Consider the following 17,240-nt stretch of genomic DNA (forward strand, 5'->3'; position numbering starts at 1 on the left):
CAGAAATAGACGGCAGCCCTTCAAATTGAGGATACCTTCAAGCAGAGAATGGTCCCCTGGCAGCCCTTCAAAGAAAGGCCTGTCCTCTGTAAAAGAGTGCACATGGCTGCCCTACTTCTCAGGTCCAATTTCCTGGCCCCACCTCTCTCTGGCAAACCACTGTTCCTGCTTTGCCTGCGAGGGAGAATTTGGATCTGCCTTTCAAAAAGGTTACTCAGAAATGCTTCAGCTTCCTTGCACACCCCTCACCCTCTAACTTCTAGAATTAAAGTCTCTGAACTGGTGGGGGGTGGATGGATCTTCTGTCTTGGGTGAAGAGCCCAACAAGGACCCTGGCACTGCATCAGACCAAAACTCCATCTGGCTGGCTCACCATCCTGCTCCTGACGGTAGCCAACCAAATGCCTCTGGGAAGCTCACAAGCAGGGTATGAAGGCAGCAGACCACTCTCACTTGTATAACATTGAAAAAGAAAAGTGAAGAGCACAGTTGATGTACAAGAGGAGGAGCAAAACAGCAGATGGATCCAGTTTTCCTAACTAGAATATACATCAGTAATGCGATCTGCAAAGTTGAGCTCCGGCAGGTGAAAAAGCCACCCTGACGGTTCTTCAAATCTTAGGTCTGCCTCACTCTCAGAGGAGAATGGATTTAGGCACTGCAGCTACTGTCTTGCATAAATACATACAGGGAGAACTCGCTGGGGAAATGTTTTTGATAAGCGAGTGTTATTTTGTATGCATTTCTGTTTTGTTCACACTCTGCATTTGCATCAAAATGGGATCTTTGTTTCTCTGGAGTCATCATTTACTGCCTTTTGTCTCCTCACATCATCTCCAATTCCTATTTGTAAGAGCAAAAGTATCCCTGAAGCCGTGGCACACGCATACACACCAGCATACTAACTCATGAAACTTTGCTAATGCACACAACCAAATTTCTGCAATATACCAGGAGTGGGCTAGAGCCAGGTAGGAAACAACGGCTCAAACATACTCCTGTTTTATCCCTAGCCAGGGCCGGCATCAAGGGCAGGCATGGTTGGGCACCTACTGAGGGCCCACACCCCACCAGGGGTCCACTGACAAGAGCCCCTGGACTTGCTCTTCCTGTTCACCATTGCAACGTGCTTCTCGCTCTGGCTCTGGCTCGGAAAATGGTGGGGGTGAGAAGGAGGATTAGAAGATTTATTTATTTATTTATCTATTTATTTATTAGATTTATTAGCCAGCCCATCTGGCCGGCTACCTGGCCACTCTAGGTGGCGTACAACACGAAATACAACAAATTTACATAATCAACTGAACAAAACAACATTGCTCAAAAAACAAACAAACCCCTAACCCACCCCAAATGCCCGCCTGAACAGCCAGGTTTTCAAAGCCCAGTGGAAGCTCATCAAAGAGGGGGCATGGTGGAGATCACTAGGAGGGAATTCCACAAAGTGGGGGCCACCACAGAAAAGGCCCTCTCCCTAGTCCTCACCAGCCTAGCTGTCCTGGCTGACTGTCGGAGAGAAGGCCTTCCAAGGCCGATGTCATTGAGCAGCGTCCCTGGTGTTGTTGGAGGCGCTCCTTGAGATAGATTGGGCTGGAATCATATAGGGTTTTAAAGGTCAATACTAACAACTTGAATTGAGCCTGGAAAACAACCTATGCAACGCCTTCAGCGCTGGAGTGATGTGATCTTGCCAACAGCTGCCTTTAATCGGGTGGGCCGCCGCATTCTGCACCAGCAGCAATTTCTGAGCCATCTTCAAGGGCAACCTCACATAGAGCACATTACAGTAGTCTAGGTGAGAGGAGACCAGGGCATGACTACTGATGGGAGCAGACATCCCGGGCTCTCTGCCTGTCAAGCAAGCAAGTGGTAGCACTGATGAGAAAAGGGAGGAGCAACAGCAGCATGTGACAATGGCAGTGAGAAGACAGACTCCTCGAGGGAGGGGGCCCATGGAGGCTGTCTTGCCCAAGGGCCCCCCACACCCGGGAGCCAGCACTGCCCCCAGTTTTCTTGCCCACTTTGGGAGGGGAAAAGGTGTTTTGTTGTCTCTATGTTTACACCATCAGAAGTCTGAAATCTACTGCAAATCACCTAGAGATCTACCAGTAGATCCCAATCTACCTTCTGCCTACCACAGCAAGATGAAGCGGTAGAATGGACTGTATTACTACAATGTTTGGATGCAAGGACCATGTTTAATGCTTCCCCATGTGGAAAAGAAAAAAACTATGCTAGGAGAAGACTAGTTTAGCAGGGAAGAAGTATCTAGCCGGAGCCCTCTGTCTGCTCTGCTAGTTTTTGGTTGGTTGGTTTTTACTTGCAGGAAGGAGGAAGTTTGTTTTTAATGCAGGAGAGCATTCAGAAATTCTATCCCACACCTGCTATCTGAAAAGGTACTGTCTTTTCTGTCACCTCCCACTCACCTCATTCTGCTGCATGAATAGATCCCGCTTCAGTATTTGGGGGGATGTGGGTTACGTGTGGATCTCTTGAAGGCAGGGAGCAAGCAGGCCGTGACATCTCCTGCCCCTCCTTCTCACCACCACCATTGTCTGGGCCAGAGCCAGAGGCAGGCGGACGAGCCGCTTGCAGCGGGGAAGAGGAGGAGCAAGTCCAGGGGCTCTTGTCAGTGGACCCCTGGTGGGGTGTGGGCCCTCAGTAGGTGCCCAACCATGCCTGCCCTTGATGCCGGCCCTGGCTAGGGATAAAACAGGAGTATGTTTGTGTGTGAAAGGATTTGTGGGCGAGCTGCACTTAAGGTTCTGAAAAAAGATTCCTGGGCTGAGAATCCGCTTGGAGCACCTTGTCCCGGATATCTTGTTCAGTTTCTTGAGCCATTGTTTCCCACCCAGCTGTAGTGGGTGGGCCTCAAGGTTCTACTGGGAAACAAAGTAGATCTCACAAGGCCTGCCCACTCCTGGTATAGAGTAGAGATTTGTGGGGGAATGTTTTCCCACTGAGGTCCACATTATCATGGTTGAAACCATCAGGGTCCACATTCCAGCCGTGGGCATGGCCAGAGTCCAAAGTGGGCAGAACCAGAGACAAAGCAGGCTGGGTTTGCAAAGTGAAGCAAGGCCCATATGTGGTCCCCAGGCTGCAGGGCCCTGACCCCTGCTTGAAAGGTCAATATGGGCTGACCTTTCAAGGGATTATTTAGCTTAGAAAAAAGGAGGGTAAAGGGAGGCATTATAGAGGTCTACAAAACCATGCATGGTGTGGAGAATGTGGACGGGAAGGAAAGGGTCCTCTTGTGCAAGCACCGAGTCATTGCTGACCCCTAGAGGGACGCTGTTTTTTCCTTGGCATTTTCCTGGCAGACTGTATAGTGGGGTGGTTTGCCATTGCCTCCCCAGTCCTAACTTCCTTTCCCCCAGCAAGCTGGGTACTCATTTTACCGACCTTGGAAGGAGGGAGGGCTGAGTCGATCTGAGCCAGCTACCCGAAAACCAGCTTCTGCTGGGAGCGAACTCAGGCGTGGGGAGAGTTTCGGCTGCATTACTGCCGCCTACCACTCTGCGCCACACGAGGCTCAGAATGTGGATAGGAAGACATTTTTCTCCCTCTTTCAAAATACTAGAACCCGGGGTCATCCTATGAAGCTGATTGGTGGGGGATTTGGGGCAGACAAAAGGAAGGACTTCTTCACACAGCGCATAGTTAAACTATGGAACTCGCTACCACAAGATGTAGCGATGGCCACCAATTTGGATGGCTTTAAAAGGGGGTTGGACAAATTCCTGGAGAAGGCTATCAGTGGCTACTAGTCCTGATGGCTATGTGCTACCTCCAGAACCAGAGGCAGTGAGCCTGTGTACACCAGTTGCTGGGGAACATGGGGGGGGTGCTGTTGCACTCATTGTCTGCTTGTGGGTTCCTGGTCGACAGCTGGCTGGCCCCTGTGTGAACAGAATTTTGGACTGGATGGACCCTAGGTCAGATCCAGCAGGGCTCTTCTGACGTTCTTATGGGCGATACCATCAAGTTATTGCTTCCAAGGATGCTCTTTTGAAGCACAGTCTCTAGCTAGTGGTGCAGATAATTGTAGACCGTGGTCTTACTGGGGGGAGGCGGTGTCCCTTTAATCGGCCGCATCATCAGTTGAGAAGCACACAACTCACATTTCTCTTTTAACTCTAGCACCCGCTGCCATTATATGAAGAAAAAATGTTTGCCAACCCATATATATATATATATATATATATATATATATATATAAGGCCTGTAATCCACTTCGGCCCAAGGCCTGAACCCCTGAGTCAAAGCAGGCCGCTTTGGGCCATTTCAGGCCCCTTCTGAGGCGAAGCGGAGGGGGTGCGAAGCGACCTGGTGGAGCGGGTCGGGAGCTCTTCGAAGCGCTCACTGTGTGTCAGTGCTTTGGCACCCTGGCCCATCCAGGCCATCGCCTCCAGCGCGTTACCCGAGGTGACACACAGGAGTTGCCGCCTCCGTCATTTCTGTTGCCGCCCCTGCCTCTGTCGCCACCTCCGCTGCCACCACTATCGCTGCCGCCACCGCTGCCATCACCGCCGCCCGCTGCCGCGGGTTCCTGGTCAACAGCTGGCTGGCCACTGTGTGAACAGAATGCTGGACTAGATGGAACCTTTGTCTGATCCAGCAGGGCTCTTTTATGTTCTTAATAGGGATGTACGAATCCCTTACCTGGCTCCGTGCAGGGGCATCCGCGGTGGGGGGGAGGCGCTCCGTCCCTCCCCCTAGAATCCTCAACAGGGGAGGGAGGCGCTCCATCCCACCCCCCCGGAATCCTGCCCAGCTGGCTCCGCTCCGCAACCAAGCCACGGAGCCGCCGGCCAGCTCCGGCCACCCGCAGCCAGACATCCAGCTGCTGGACAGCCCTGCAGGGACACAAATGACGGCTGTCGTAGCCACCGCCATTTGCGTCCCTATATTGAGCCGTGATAGGCTACATAAATATTTACGTAGCCTATCACGGCAGGGGGAAAAACCCCATCATACGCAAATGGCAGTAGCCGCCGCCATTTGCGTATGCTGGGTTTTTTTCCCCCCTGCCGTGATAGGCTACATAAATACTTATGTAGCCTATCACTGCAGGGGGGAAAAAAACCCAGTGTACGCAAATGGCGGTAGCCGCCATTTGCGTACGCTGGGTTCCCCCCCCCGCCGTGATAGGCTACGTACTTACGTAGCCTATCACAGCCTCTGCAGGGATGCAAATGGCGTCCCTGTGTTAGCCGTGATAGGCTACATAAGTATTTACGTAGCCTATCACAGCTAGGAAGAGGAGGAAGCGAATGGCGGCCAGGATGGCCGCCATTCACAAAGCAGCGCAGACGGGAGCAGGTAAGTGCTCCGTTTCGCGCACCTTTTGTGGGGTGGGGGAGCGGGGGCTTCCTTCCACGACAGATTTCGGGGGGCCGAATGCACTGGCATTCGGCCTCACCGAGATCCGTCGCGGAATTCTCTGACATCCCTAGTTCTTAACTATTCCTGTAGCTGCGAGCTACCGAAAGGCAATGTCAGAATGTATCTTATTTCCCTGGGAGGACATGTACCTATGGAGAGCTTTCTGAAACAGTGTTCTAAACTGCCATGTACCTTGGGGGGAATAGTCACTAGGTCGCCTTTGGCCATGTGTTTTCCCCTCAGTTCCTCGGATAGGAAATGGAATCAACAGCACCTGCCTCCACGAGAGAGCTGGCAGCTGAGGAACCGGCACAGCGGATGCCGGCGCACGCAAGGGCCCAGGGTCCGTCGTTGGCTTTGCCGCTGCAGAGGATCTTACACAGCACCGCTGAGAAAGGCCTTGGACAGGCGTCTGCTGCCAGCCGGGGTTGACAACTCTGGGTGGGCAGAAGCTGTGACACAATATAAAGCTACTTCATTGGTTCATATTGCCATGAATCTGCAAATCCACAGGATGGGAAAAGAGAAGAAGAGCAGACCAAAGGCCTGTCTAACCCAGCACTCTCTTCACACAACCAGATGCCCATGGAAATGACATGATACTCAGGACATGAGTGAGTGTGACAGCCCCCTCCCGCTCATGTTCCCCATCACACTGCCTATCAAGTAGCCGTTGACGGGGTGGTCTGCTGCTGAGGGTCAACTTGGCATCTTTTACCACTAGCCAGCCAGCCCCTGAGCCCATCTGCCGCTGCCATGGAAGGAAGGGGTTTGCTGGAAGCGCGGCTGAATCACCGGGGGGGCGGGGGACAGAGAAGAGGATGCCCAACTCATCCCTCATTATATTGCATCTCTCGGTGGATTTTAATTGCGAGCTGCTTTGGCAGCAGATCTTGGAAGCTGGAAAGCGGGTTATAAATATAATGAATGGCTGGAGGTGACTATCGCAAAGCACCTTGCTCATTAAAAGGACGGACGAAAGGGGAGCCAAATTACAAATCACACTAATGCTTCTGAAGGCTCCTCTGAAAAGTGCAGACACTGGTGAAGCATTTGCAAGATGTACTCTTTCATTGATCTGGACAAAGCAGGGACTTGAGACCTAACGAGAGCTGTGTGCGCGCGTGTGCGCACGCGTGTGCACATCCCAACTCCACGCGTTGAAACCTAAAGCTCTTCGTTCCCTTCAAAATGGATAGCAAAGGTCGTTCTCCCTTGATTTGATAAATGACACCGTTGCCGCTGCATTTATCTTCCCCCAGCCAGCGCTGTGTTTCAGGTCGCCGTTAATGAGATGCCTCCTACCACATAAACAAAATGCTCCAGCATGATGCCATAAAGCTCTCTCAGTATCTCTCGGAAATGCCTACTTGACATGCATGCAAGAACGCAATGGTGCGTCCCTATTGGTCGGGTCAGGGTCCTCCAGCAACAGAATATGGATGCAAGAATGTTGGCAGGGAAATAAATCCTGGTCTAATAGCATCACAGAGAGAGAGAGAGAGAGAGAGAGAGAGAGAGAGAAGCCCCAACCAAGGAGGCAGTGCTTTTCTTTGAATCCTCTCTATTTTATTTTGTTTTATTTATTTCTTCTTTTATGGATTGCACCTCAGTGTAGAATCCCAAGGACATATTTGGTATTTCTTGCATGCCTGAGAAAAATTCTTCCTCCCAGTTTACCTGGGAGGAAGTGCCATTGAATATAGTGAGACCGACTACAATTACGGGCGTAGCCAGCAGTCTTCGGACACATGTGTAAGGGATCTTTGAATGTTGGCACTAGCACATCTTGGCAGATTTGTCCCTATGATACACACACCAGTCTGTTCTAAAGGGCGGGGAGGGGGGTTCTGTAACACACAAGAATCAAGGCATATCCACAGCGATCATGTTAGGAATAAGCTTATTGGCAATAGGCATGATATGAAGTCCAATAAGGAATTAATTAGTTCATATACAATGAACAGCACTAAGCATACTGAACACAACGAGGCAGAAAACCGAATGAATACCACAGCAGTCCATGCACAGCATTCAAAGGTGGGGAAATTAGCTCAAAGTTAAGTGTAAAGTGATGCACGTTGGGGCAAAAAAAGCCAACTTCATGTATACACTGATGTGATCTGAGCTAGGGATGACTGACCAAAGAAGAGATCTGCAAAAAAAGCCAACTTCATGTATACACTGATGTGATATGAGCTAGAGATGACTGACCAAAGAAGAGATCTGCAAAAAAAGCCAACTTCATGTATACACTGATGTGATCTGAGCTAGAGATGACTGACCAAAGAAGAGATCTTGAGGTTCTAGTGCATGCTCAATGAAAATGTCAACCCAGGGTGCAGCTGCTGTAAAAAAAAGGCGAACCCCATGTTAGGCATAATTAGGAAAGGAATCAAAAACCATAGAATAGTAGGGTTTGAAGGTGCCTATAAGACCATCGAGTCCAAACCCCCATCAAGTCAAGGGTCATGGTCATGGTCATGGTCAGGCACCTGCTGGAAAAAGAGCAGAAAAGGGCAACTAAAATGATCAAGGGGCTGGACCAATGAGAAAAGGTTATAACAGTGGGGATTGTTTAGCTTAGAAAAGAGGCAAGTGAGGGGAGACATGATAGGACATGACAGAGGTGGACAAATGTATGCATAGGATCATAGAATCATAGAATAGTAGGGTTGGAAGGAGCCTATAAGACCATCGAGTCCAACTGCCTACTCAATGCAGGAATCCATGTTAGAGCATCCCTGACAGATGGCTGTCCAGCCTCGTCTTGAATGCCTCCAGGGTGGCAGAGCCCACCACCTCCCTAGGTACTTGGTTCCATTGTCATATTGCTCTAACAGTCAGGAAGTTTTTCCTGATGTTCAGCCGGAATCTGGCTTCCTGTCACTTGAGACCATTATTCTGTGTCCTGCACTCTGGGATTATCAAGAAGAAACCCTAGCCTTCCTCTCTGGGACAACCTTTCAAGGACTTGAAGAGCACTATCCTATCTCCCCTCAGTCTTCTCTTCTCAAGGCTAAACATGCCCAGTTCTTTCAGTCTCTCGTGGTGCTTTGTTTCCAATCCCCTGATCATCTTCGTTGCCCTCCTCTGAACCCTCTCCAGTTTGTCTGCATCCTTCTTCAAGTGTGATGCCAAGAACTGGACACAGTACTCAAGATGAGGCCTAACCAGTGCTGAGTACAGGGGAACTAGTACTTCCCGGGATTTGGAAGCTATGCTTCTATTAATGCAGCCCAAAAGAGCATTTGCCTTTTTTGCAGCCACATCACATGGTTGGCTCATGTTCAGCTTGTGATCGACAACAATTCCAAGATCATTCTCACTTGTAGTGTTGTTGAGCCACGTATCCCCCATCTTGTAACTGTGCATTTGGTTTCTTTTTCCTAGGTGCAGAACTTGGCATTTATCCCTATTCAATTTCATTCTGTTGTTTTCTGCCCAGCGCTCCAGTCTATCAAGATCCCTTTGAATTTTGTTTCTGTCTTCCAAGGTATTAGCTATCCTGCCCAATTTTGTGTCATCTGCAAATGTGATCAGCATTCCCTGCACCTCCTCCTCCAAGTCATTCATAAAAATGTTGAAGAGCACTGGGCCCAGGACTGAGCCCTGCGGTACCCCGCTCATTACCCCTCCCCAGTTTGAGAAGATCCCATTGATAAGCACTCTTGGAGTCCGATTCTGTAACCAACTGTGGATCCACCGGATCGTTGTTTCATCTAGCCCACTTTGTGCTAGTTCGCTCATCAGGATATTGTGGGGCACTTTTTCGAAAGCTTTGCTGAAGTCGAGGTATATGATGTCCACAGCATTCCCACAGTCCACAAGGGAGGTTACCTGATCAAAAAATGAGATCAGATTCATCTGGCAGGATTTGTTCTTGACAAATCCATGTAGGCTTCAAGTAATCACTGCATTGTTTTCAAGGTGCTTACAGATGGATCGCTTTATAATCTGCTCCAGAATTTTCCCAGGGATTGATGTCAGACTGACTGGTCTGTAGTTCCCAGGTTCCTCCTTTTTACCCTTCTTGAAGATAGGGACAACATTAACCCTCCTCTAGTCATCTGGCACTTCACCTGTCCTCTATGATTTCTCAAAGAGAATAGACAGTGGTTCTGAGAGCCCTTCTGCCAGTTCCTTTCTTACTCTAGGATGCAGCTCATCTGGCCCTGGAGATTTGAACTCATTCAAAGTAATTAGGTGTTCCTTGACCATATGCCTATCGATCTCAAGCTGCAATCTTGCCCCTTCAGCCTGTACTTCGCCTTTGCCAGTGAGATCGTTGACCCTCTTTTGGGAGAAGACTGAGCCAAAGTAGGAATTGAGCACTTCTGCCTTTTGTTTGTCATCTGTCATCATTTTGCCATCCTTATTTAATAGTTGAACCACCATTTCTTTCCTCTGACTTTTACTATGCACGTATCTGAAGAAAGCCTTTTCGTAGCTTTTAGTATCCTTTGCTAAACTCAGGTCGTTCTCAGCTTTAGCCTTCCTGACGCCATCCCAGCAATCTGTGCTACGTGCCTGTACTCTTCCTTTGTTACTTGTCCTTCCTTCCGCTTCCTATATGCGTGCTTTTCTTGTTTTCAGGTCATCTCTTAGCTTTTTGTGAAGCCACATTAGCTTCTTCTTTCGTCTTCCACCTTTTCTTCTTGTTGGAATTGTTTGTATTTGTGCCTTGAGAATTTTCTGTTTTAAAAACTCCCACCCATCTTGGACTCCTTTTCTCATTAGAGTCGCTTGCCATGGGACCTTTCTGATCATTGTTCTGAGTTTTTTAAATTGGCTTTCCTAAAATCCAGGGTACGCATTTGGCTAATGGCTACACTCGGCTTTTGCTTCCTTTAGAACCAAGAACTCCAGTATAACATGGTCGCTGTCCCCCAGAGTTCCTCTGTTATTAGAGGAACGCTATTAGAGCTGTTCTCTCCATTGCAGTGCATGAGCCTTCGTCCATTGTTACCCCCAACTTTACATCTCCCTTCCCCGTAGGATTCAGTTTAAAGCCCTTCTGATGAAGTTCTTCATGCTGTGGCCAAACACATTCTTCCCAGCCTTTGCGAGGTGCAACCCGTTCCTTGCCAACAGTCCATCTTCCAGGAAGTATAGCCCGTGGTCCCAGAATCCAAATCTCTCTCGTCAGCACCACCTTCGTAGCTAGTCATTCACCCGGAGTATTTTTCGTTCCCTTTCTATCCGTCTTCTAACTACTGGAAGGATGGATGAGAAAACTATTTGGGCCCCAAAGTTCTTGAGTTTCCTTCCCAAAGCTTCAAAGTCTGACATGATTTCTTCATAGCTCTGCTTGGCGGTATCATTTGTTCCTACATGGATGAGAAGAAAGGGATACCTGTCGGTAGGCTTTCTGAGTGCAGGCAACCATTCAGTCACGTCTCTAATCCGTCCTCCCGGGAGACAGCATACCTGGTGAGTCCACGGGTTTTTGCGATATACTTGAGTTTCGATTTCATTTCATTTATTGTGTTTCCATATCATCCCATAACCAAAGCTCTCTGGGCGGTTCACAGTTTTTAAAAAAACAACATTAAAAATACATGATACAAAGTGCAAAACTATTTACATAAAACATTTAAACAGATAGCACACACAGAGACAACATTTATTTGTGTTTGTTTGTTTGTTTATTTTTCATTTCTATACCGCCCAATAGCCAAAGCTCTCTGGGCGGTTCACAAAAATTAAAACATACATCAAAAAACCATTTTTAAGCAATTAAAAATGCAGCAAGGTGTCTCCCACTACTACCACTCTTCTGTTCTTCTTGTTGTAGGCCTTGGTTTCATCGCCTCTGCTTGACTGACCTTCAGCCTCTTGCTCACTCTCATGCAGGTTCCCCTGTGATTCTTCCTCTGCAGGCTGTCCTCCAGTCTCATCCGCAAGTACCTGGAATCGGTTCCACAGCTCCACTGCTTCCACTGGTGCAGAGTGGCGTCTAGTTCTTCTCCTATTGTCACCCTTTTCCAAGGAGTATCCTCTAGTGCATTTTTCCTCACCTCAGCATTTCCCACTTCTGCCTCAGCTTGCTGTTGCTCTTCAAGCTTCTGGTCTTCACTTTGTTGCCGTAATTCCCCCATTCTGTCCAAGAACTCTTTGTGTTCTCTTATTCCCTGGAGGGTTGACACTCGCCGCTCCAGTCCTCTTACTTTTTCTTCCAGCAGCGTGATCAACTTGCACTTGTTGCAGGTGTAGGCCATGTTGTTCTCAGGCAAGAAAACAAACATTGCACACACCTTGCAGGTCACCACCACTGGAGAGCCTTGTCTTTCCACAGCCTCTTTTCCCTTTTTGTGTCTAGCTTTCTGATTGTTCTAGAGTAGCCTGTGCCTGGTCCTCTACTCACTGGAGGTTAAAAACACAGTCCCACTGGTTTGGAAGTGCATGTTGGAAGAAAAATAAATTAAAAAAAATGTTTTGATAATTTTAAAAAAAATGTTAGGGGCCTCCCCCTTGACCTCCCCTGCCGATCTCCCCCGGCTACCTCCTGTTTGCACTCCCTGTTCACTCGCTCTGTTTGCTCGCTCTCTGGGAGCTTGCCTGCTTCTGTAGTCCCTGGACCAGCTGGAGCAGCTTGCTCTGCTCTGCTCTGCTCTGCTCTGCTCAGCTAGGAGATTCAGGACAGACAAGAGGAAGGGGTTCTTCACACAGCACATAGGTAAACTATGGCAATCACTACTGCAAGACGTAGTGATGGCCACCAATTTTGATGGCTTGGAAAGGGGATTGGACAAATTCATGGAGAAGAAGGCTCTCAGCGGCTTCTTGTCCTGCTGGCTCTATGCTACCTCCAGTATAGAGGCAGTATGCCCAGGTATACCAGTTGCTGGGGAACATGGGCAGGAGGGTGCCATTTCATTCATGTTCTCCATGTGGGTTTCCTGTGGGTGGCTGGTTGGCTGCTGCGTGAACTGAATGCTTCATGAGGTTGACCCGTGGTCTGATCCAGCACGGCTCTTCTTATAGTATTATGTGAAGACCCACTCGATGTCTGAGCCAACACCGGCTCAATGCGGTGGCTTGGAATGCTGGGAGTCCCAGTCCGGCACATCTGCAGGGCACCAGGCATCCCCCCAGCTCATGCTTCTTGGAAGACCATAAGCAGAACATGAAGCTAGCAGCCCCCCTTTGCTGTGAGCCCCCATTTAGCTACTTCGGGTGACAGCCACTGATAGACCTATCAGCCACAAATTTGCCTGAGTGCCGTTTAAGCCAGTGGCCTTCACATCAGCCCCTGACAGTGAATGACATTTGTTATTCACTCTGTCTCCATGTGCGTTCTTTCATCAGTCCAACGGTCAGTCAGTTTCACGTGGCCGACCCCAAGTTCTAGAATTTATGGGAGAACAATTCACTCTTTCCAGTTTCCCTACACTACACAATAAATGAAGTTGTTGAAGACAGAAATGAATGATACCTGGCTTGATGTGAATGAAAAGGATCTAGGGGTTTTAGTAGACCACAAGCTAAACACGAGTCAGCGGTGTGATGCTGCAGCTAAAAAGACTAATGCAATGCCAGGCTGCATCAAGTAGGGATGTACGTCTTCAGGAAATCTGGCTGGCTAGGGCATGCTAGCAGCTGTAGGCCTTTTTTCTGTCTAAACATGCATAAGATTGCGCCTTAAAAGTATTGCTTCCAGCCACTGTAACCCTCTAAGCTTTTTTCACCCTTTCACTTGGATTTCCACCGTTATATTTTGTTGCTGTTACTCATCCTGCCTGCCCTTGGGATGAGGTGGGCCAAAAAGCAAGTATATATTTGATATGTTGGCTCAAACCTCCATCCTGAATAGGGGTGACAGAGAAGCCAAACTGAACTATTTGTGATGGCTTCAGGAACTCAGACCACTTCAGTTTCTGTACACTGTAGGTTGAAGTACGAATGTGGCTTTTTCTTTCCCAGGGACTGATCTTAAAAAAAGAAACCTGGTTTTGCAAGTTTCCGACAGGGTCAAATTGAACCATGGGAAAACCAGCTGTGGAAGGTACCCATTGGCTAGTGTTTGTGATGTTGCCAATACCCTCCCCAATCCCCAGAGCAGTTTTGCCACATTTGTTCAAATATTTCTATGGGAGTGGGGGAGGCAGGATATAAATGTAATAATAAATAAATAATAAAAGTGCCCTTAGCAGACGCTGAAAACAAAGCAACATTGGTGCCTGCCTAACATCAGCTGGCAGAGAATTCCACAGAGACAGGGGGGCCAGTCTCTTCCAAATGGACCCTAAACGGACCTCAGCACCATGCAGAACCACCAGGAGCGCCCCATCTGATGACTTCAGTGGCCAGGCAGGCTGGTAAGGAAGAAGGTGCTCTCTGAAATATCCTAGTTCCAAGTGGTTTAGGGCTTTATACACCAATAACAAAACCTTAAACCTGGCCAGGTAGCAAAATTACATTACATTCGTAATACAAGTTGTGAAGTTGGAGTCACACCACAAGTGAAGAACCCACTGCAACTGTCCTTTATTAATTTCTAAATTGTATTCTATTTATATCCCACCTTTTCTCCTCTTGCAAGGAACTCAGGGCAGCTTACATGATTCTCCTCCTCTCACAACAACCTTGTGCAGTAGGTTAGGCTGAGAGTCAATGATTGGCCAGAAGTCACCCAGTGAGATTCATGGCCGAGTGGGGCCTAGAACCAGGGCCTCCCGAGTCGCAGTCCAGCACCCTAACCACTACACCACACTGGCCCTCTTATAACCGGACATCTCTTTGCACCCATACAGAGTTAAACATAAGACCCATCGAGCCGTCCTCTGACCTGCCTGTGCAATACTTAAGACAGGGTAGGAAAGCATTTCTCCAGAGAGACGTCTTTCAGCTCCAGGAGACAATGCGCCTCCTTTAAGAGGTCCTTCTGTGGTGATCAGCTCCTTTAACTCCAGAGCCCAGGTTCTGAGTTGCCCTCTGTCCATTCACCCCCCCCCGGGGGGGGGTCCGAGTACACAATGGCATCTTTTATCCTAGTTGACAAGGACAAGAATGGGCCATGTCTCGGCCACGCGCAGCTCCTGCCCACATCCTGGCACGTCACAGCACCGCCTGCTCTCGTTCAACAGAATGCCATTGGCAAGAAAAGGGGCCGGCACGGCTCGGCTGGGTCTGGTTTCTTCTTTGAGAGAAGAGCAACACGGAAGAGCTGAGCAGTCCCTGTGGGGCGTTATTATCGTGCTGTAAATGTGCAGAGCACTTCGCCAAGTATAAGATGGGGGTGGGCGACTTCTGACCCTCCAGAAGTTTTGGCCTACAACTCCCACTACTGGCTATGCTGGCAAGGGCTGATGGGAGTTGTAGGCCAGACCACCTGGAGGGCCACATATTGTAGGGGTGGCCATGGGTCTTCTTTTACAGAGGACCGTCCTCTGTTTGAAGGTGTCCTCTTTTTGAAAGGCCACATCTGATTTAAAGATAACCATCAGAAAGGAGATCTCTGAAGCTGCCCATCCACCCTTAGTCCCTGGACAGGCGGGCACACAAGTCACCTGGTCACAGCCTTACCCTCCTGTGATGAGACATAGTGTAGTTTTTATTTAGTTATTATTTTCAAATATAGATTTACATTTACATTTATGTATTTCTCTTTACATGACAATAACGACATCTAAATTTGCATTTTTACAAGTAAATTAACATATGCAAATTTTATGCAAAGCAGTGAACTCTTTTGTCTCTTTTTTTAAAGTGATTCAGAAGTGGCCACCCTCCAAGTTGCCCAGCCCTGGTATAAGAGGTCAGGTCTCTGCCATCAGGAGCTTGCAATATAAAATGAGGTACCCACTAGACAGCGGAGGGAGGAGAAAGAGGAGGTGTCAGAGACGCAGTGGAGGCTGGTGGCTCCGATGTCAGGGGGTGGTGGATCTGCTCCGGGTTTCAGTCAGAACCAGTCAGAACTCTAAAGGAGATCTCCAAGTTGCTCTGCATCCTTTAGAGTTCTGGCTGGTTCTGCCTGAAACCTGGAGCGGATTCACAGTCCCACTGACTTTGGAGCCACCAGCTTCCGCTGTAGACAGGGGAAGGATATGCATGTATTTCTGGTACACATTCTTAGGCTTATTTACAGGAGAGTGTGGAGACAAAGGTTTCATGATGGTGGGCTTTAAGAAGACTCAGAGATGGAGCTGAGCACCGAAGATTATCTATGGCAAATTTTATACAGACTTCACTCTGTCTTGAACTAAGGAGACCAGAAACTTCCACCAGGCATTCTCAAGACAGGTGTCCCATCTATCCAATGTCTGGATGGACATAAATGTGATTTACATCCAGCCCAGCCATTGGGTAGATGGGACAATGGTTACATGTACTTCTTCAGATGAGTGATCAGAAAGGCACTGAGAAAGGAGACCCAGCTGGGATGAAGGCTACCATGGGTGAGGTATGGCTAGCAGTCTCCAAGAGCACAATCCTGTGCATATTTAGACAGAAAAAAGTCCTATTACTCCCAGCATTCCCCAGACAGCATGGCTGTCTGGGGAATGCTGGGAATTGTAGGGCTTTTTTCTGTCTAAACATGCACAGGATTGAGCATGGGGTGTCAGTTCATTGTAGAGTCCCCCAGACTGTTTTCTCAGGGCAGAATCAAGATCTATTTGGCCTTGTAGGTGCTGTATCGTTAGGCTTTACTCTCTCTTATCCAGATCATGTTATTCGTTTAATTGTATTGTTGTTTCATAGGGCCGCTTTAGTTGTTTTGATGTTTTATCGGTATGGGCTATGTATTGACTGATCACTCCTGTTGTTGATGGGTTGGATCCAAATTTACATGAGATCAACTGCTCTGACGGAAGTGGGCTCCCTGCCCCCCTTTCCCACGGCAGCCTCTCCAACCCACTGAAAATGCTGCACAGAGAGGCAGGACATCCTGCAGAATGGGGTGGGTTGTGTTGTGTGTGGAAGGGGGGATGCCCCAAAAGCAGGCAGAGGGGCCTCCTGCAAGCAGAGCCCTCCCTCCCTCCCTCTTGCAGAAGGCAGATCCTGGATCCAACTTGAAATTTGTAACGGTTTGCATTGAGTTGGATAAGTTAGTTGCACCTAGGTCCCACTGATGTCCCTTTGATTTCAGCAGGAACTTAAGTGCAAATAACGAAGTCTGGGTCCAACCCAATATGTTTTGAATCGTTATATTTACAGCACCATGCAATGTAGGTGAACTCCAAAAAAGTCATATTGCAGTCAGTGGGGTTGACTCCCAGGTAAGAATGCACAGGATTGCATTCTTACTGTTCTTTTGATATATTGTAAGCCACTCTGGGCAGAATCTTGTAAGAAAGCGTCACACAAACAAATTTCATTTCATTTATTTCATAGAATGATAAAATAGTGGGGTTGGAAGGGGCCTATAAGACCATTGAGTCCATCCCCCTGCTCAGTGCAGGAATCTGAGTCAGAGCATCCCTGACAAATGGCTGTCCAGCCTCATCTTGAATGCCTCCAGGGTGGGAGAGCCCACCACCTCCCTAGGTCATTGGTTCCATTGTTGTATTGCTCTTAACAGTCAGGAAGTTTTTCCTGATGTTCAGGGGGAATCTGGCTTCCCGTAACTTGAGCCCATTATTCCATGTCCTGCACTCTGGGATGATCGAGAAGAGATCCTGGCCTTCCTCTCTGTGATCACCTTTCAATACTTGAAGAGCGCTATCCTATCTCCCCTCAGTCTTCTCTTCTCAAGACTAAACATGCCCAGTTCTTTCAGTCTCTCTTCATAGGGCTTTGTTTCCAATCCCCTGATCATCTTCGTTGCCCTCCTCTGAACCCTCTCCAGTTTGTCTGCATCCTTCTTCAAGTGCGGTGCCCAGAACTGGACACAGTACTCCAAATGAGGC

This window comes from Heloderma suspectum, chromosome 1, assembly GCF_057233095.1.
Source record: "Heloderma suspectum isolate Gila_16-S chromosome 1, 16-S_ref, whole genome shotgun sequence".
Taxonomy (NCBI): Eukaryota; Metazoa; Chordata; class Lepidosauria; order Squamata; family Helodermatidae; genus Heloderma; species Heloderma suspectum.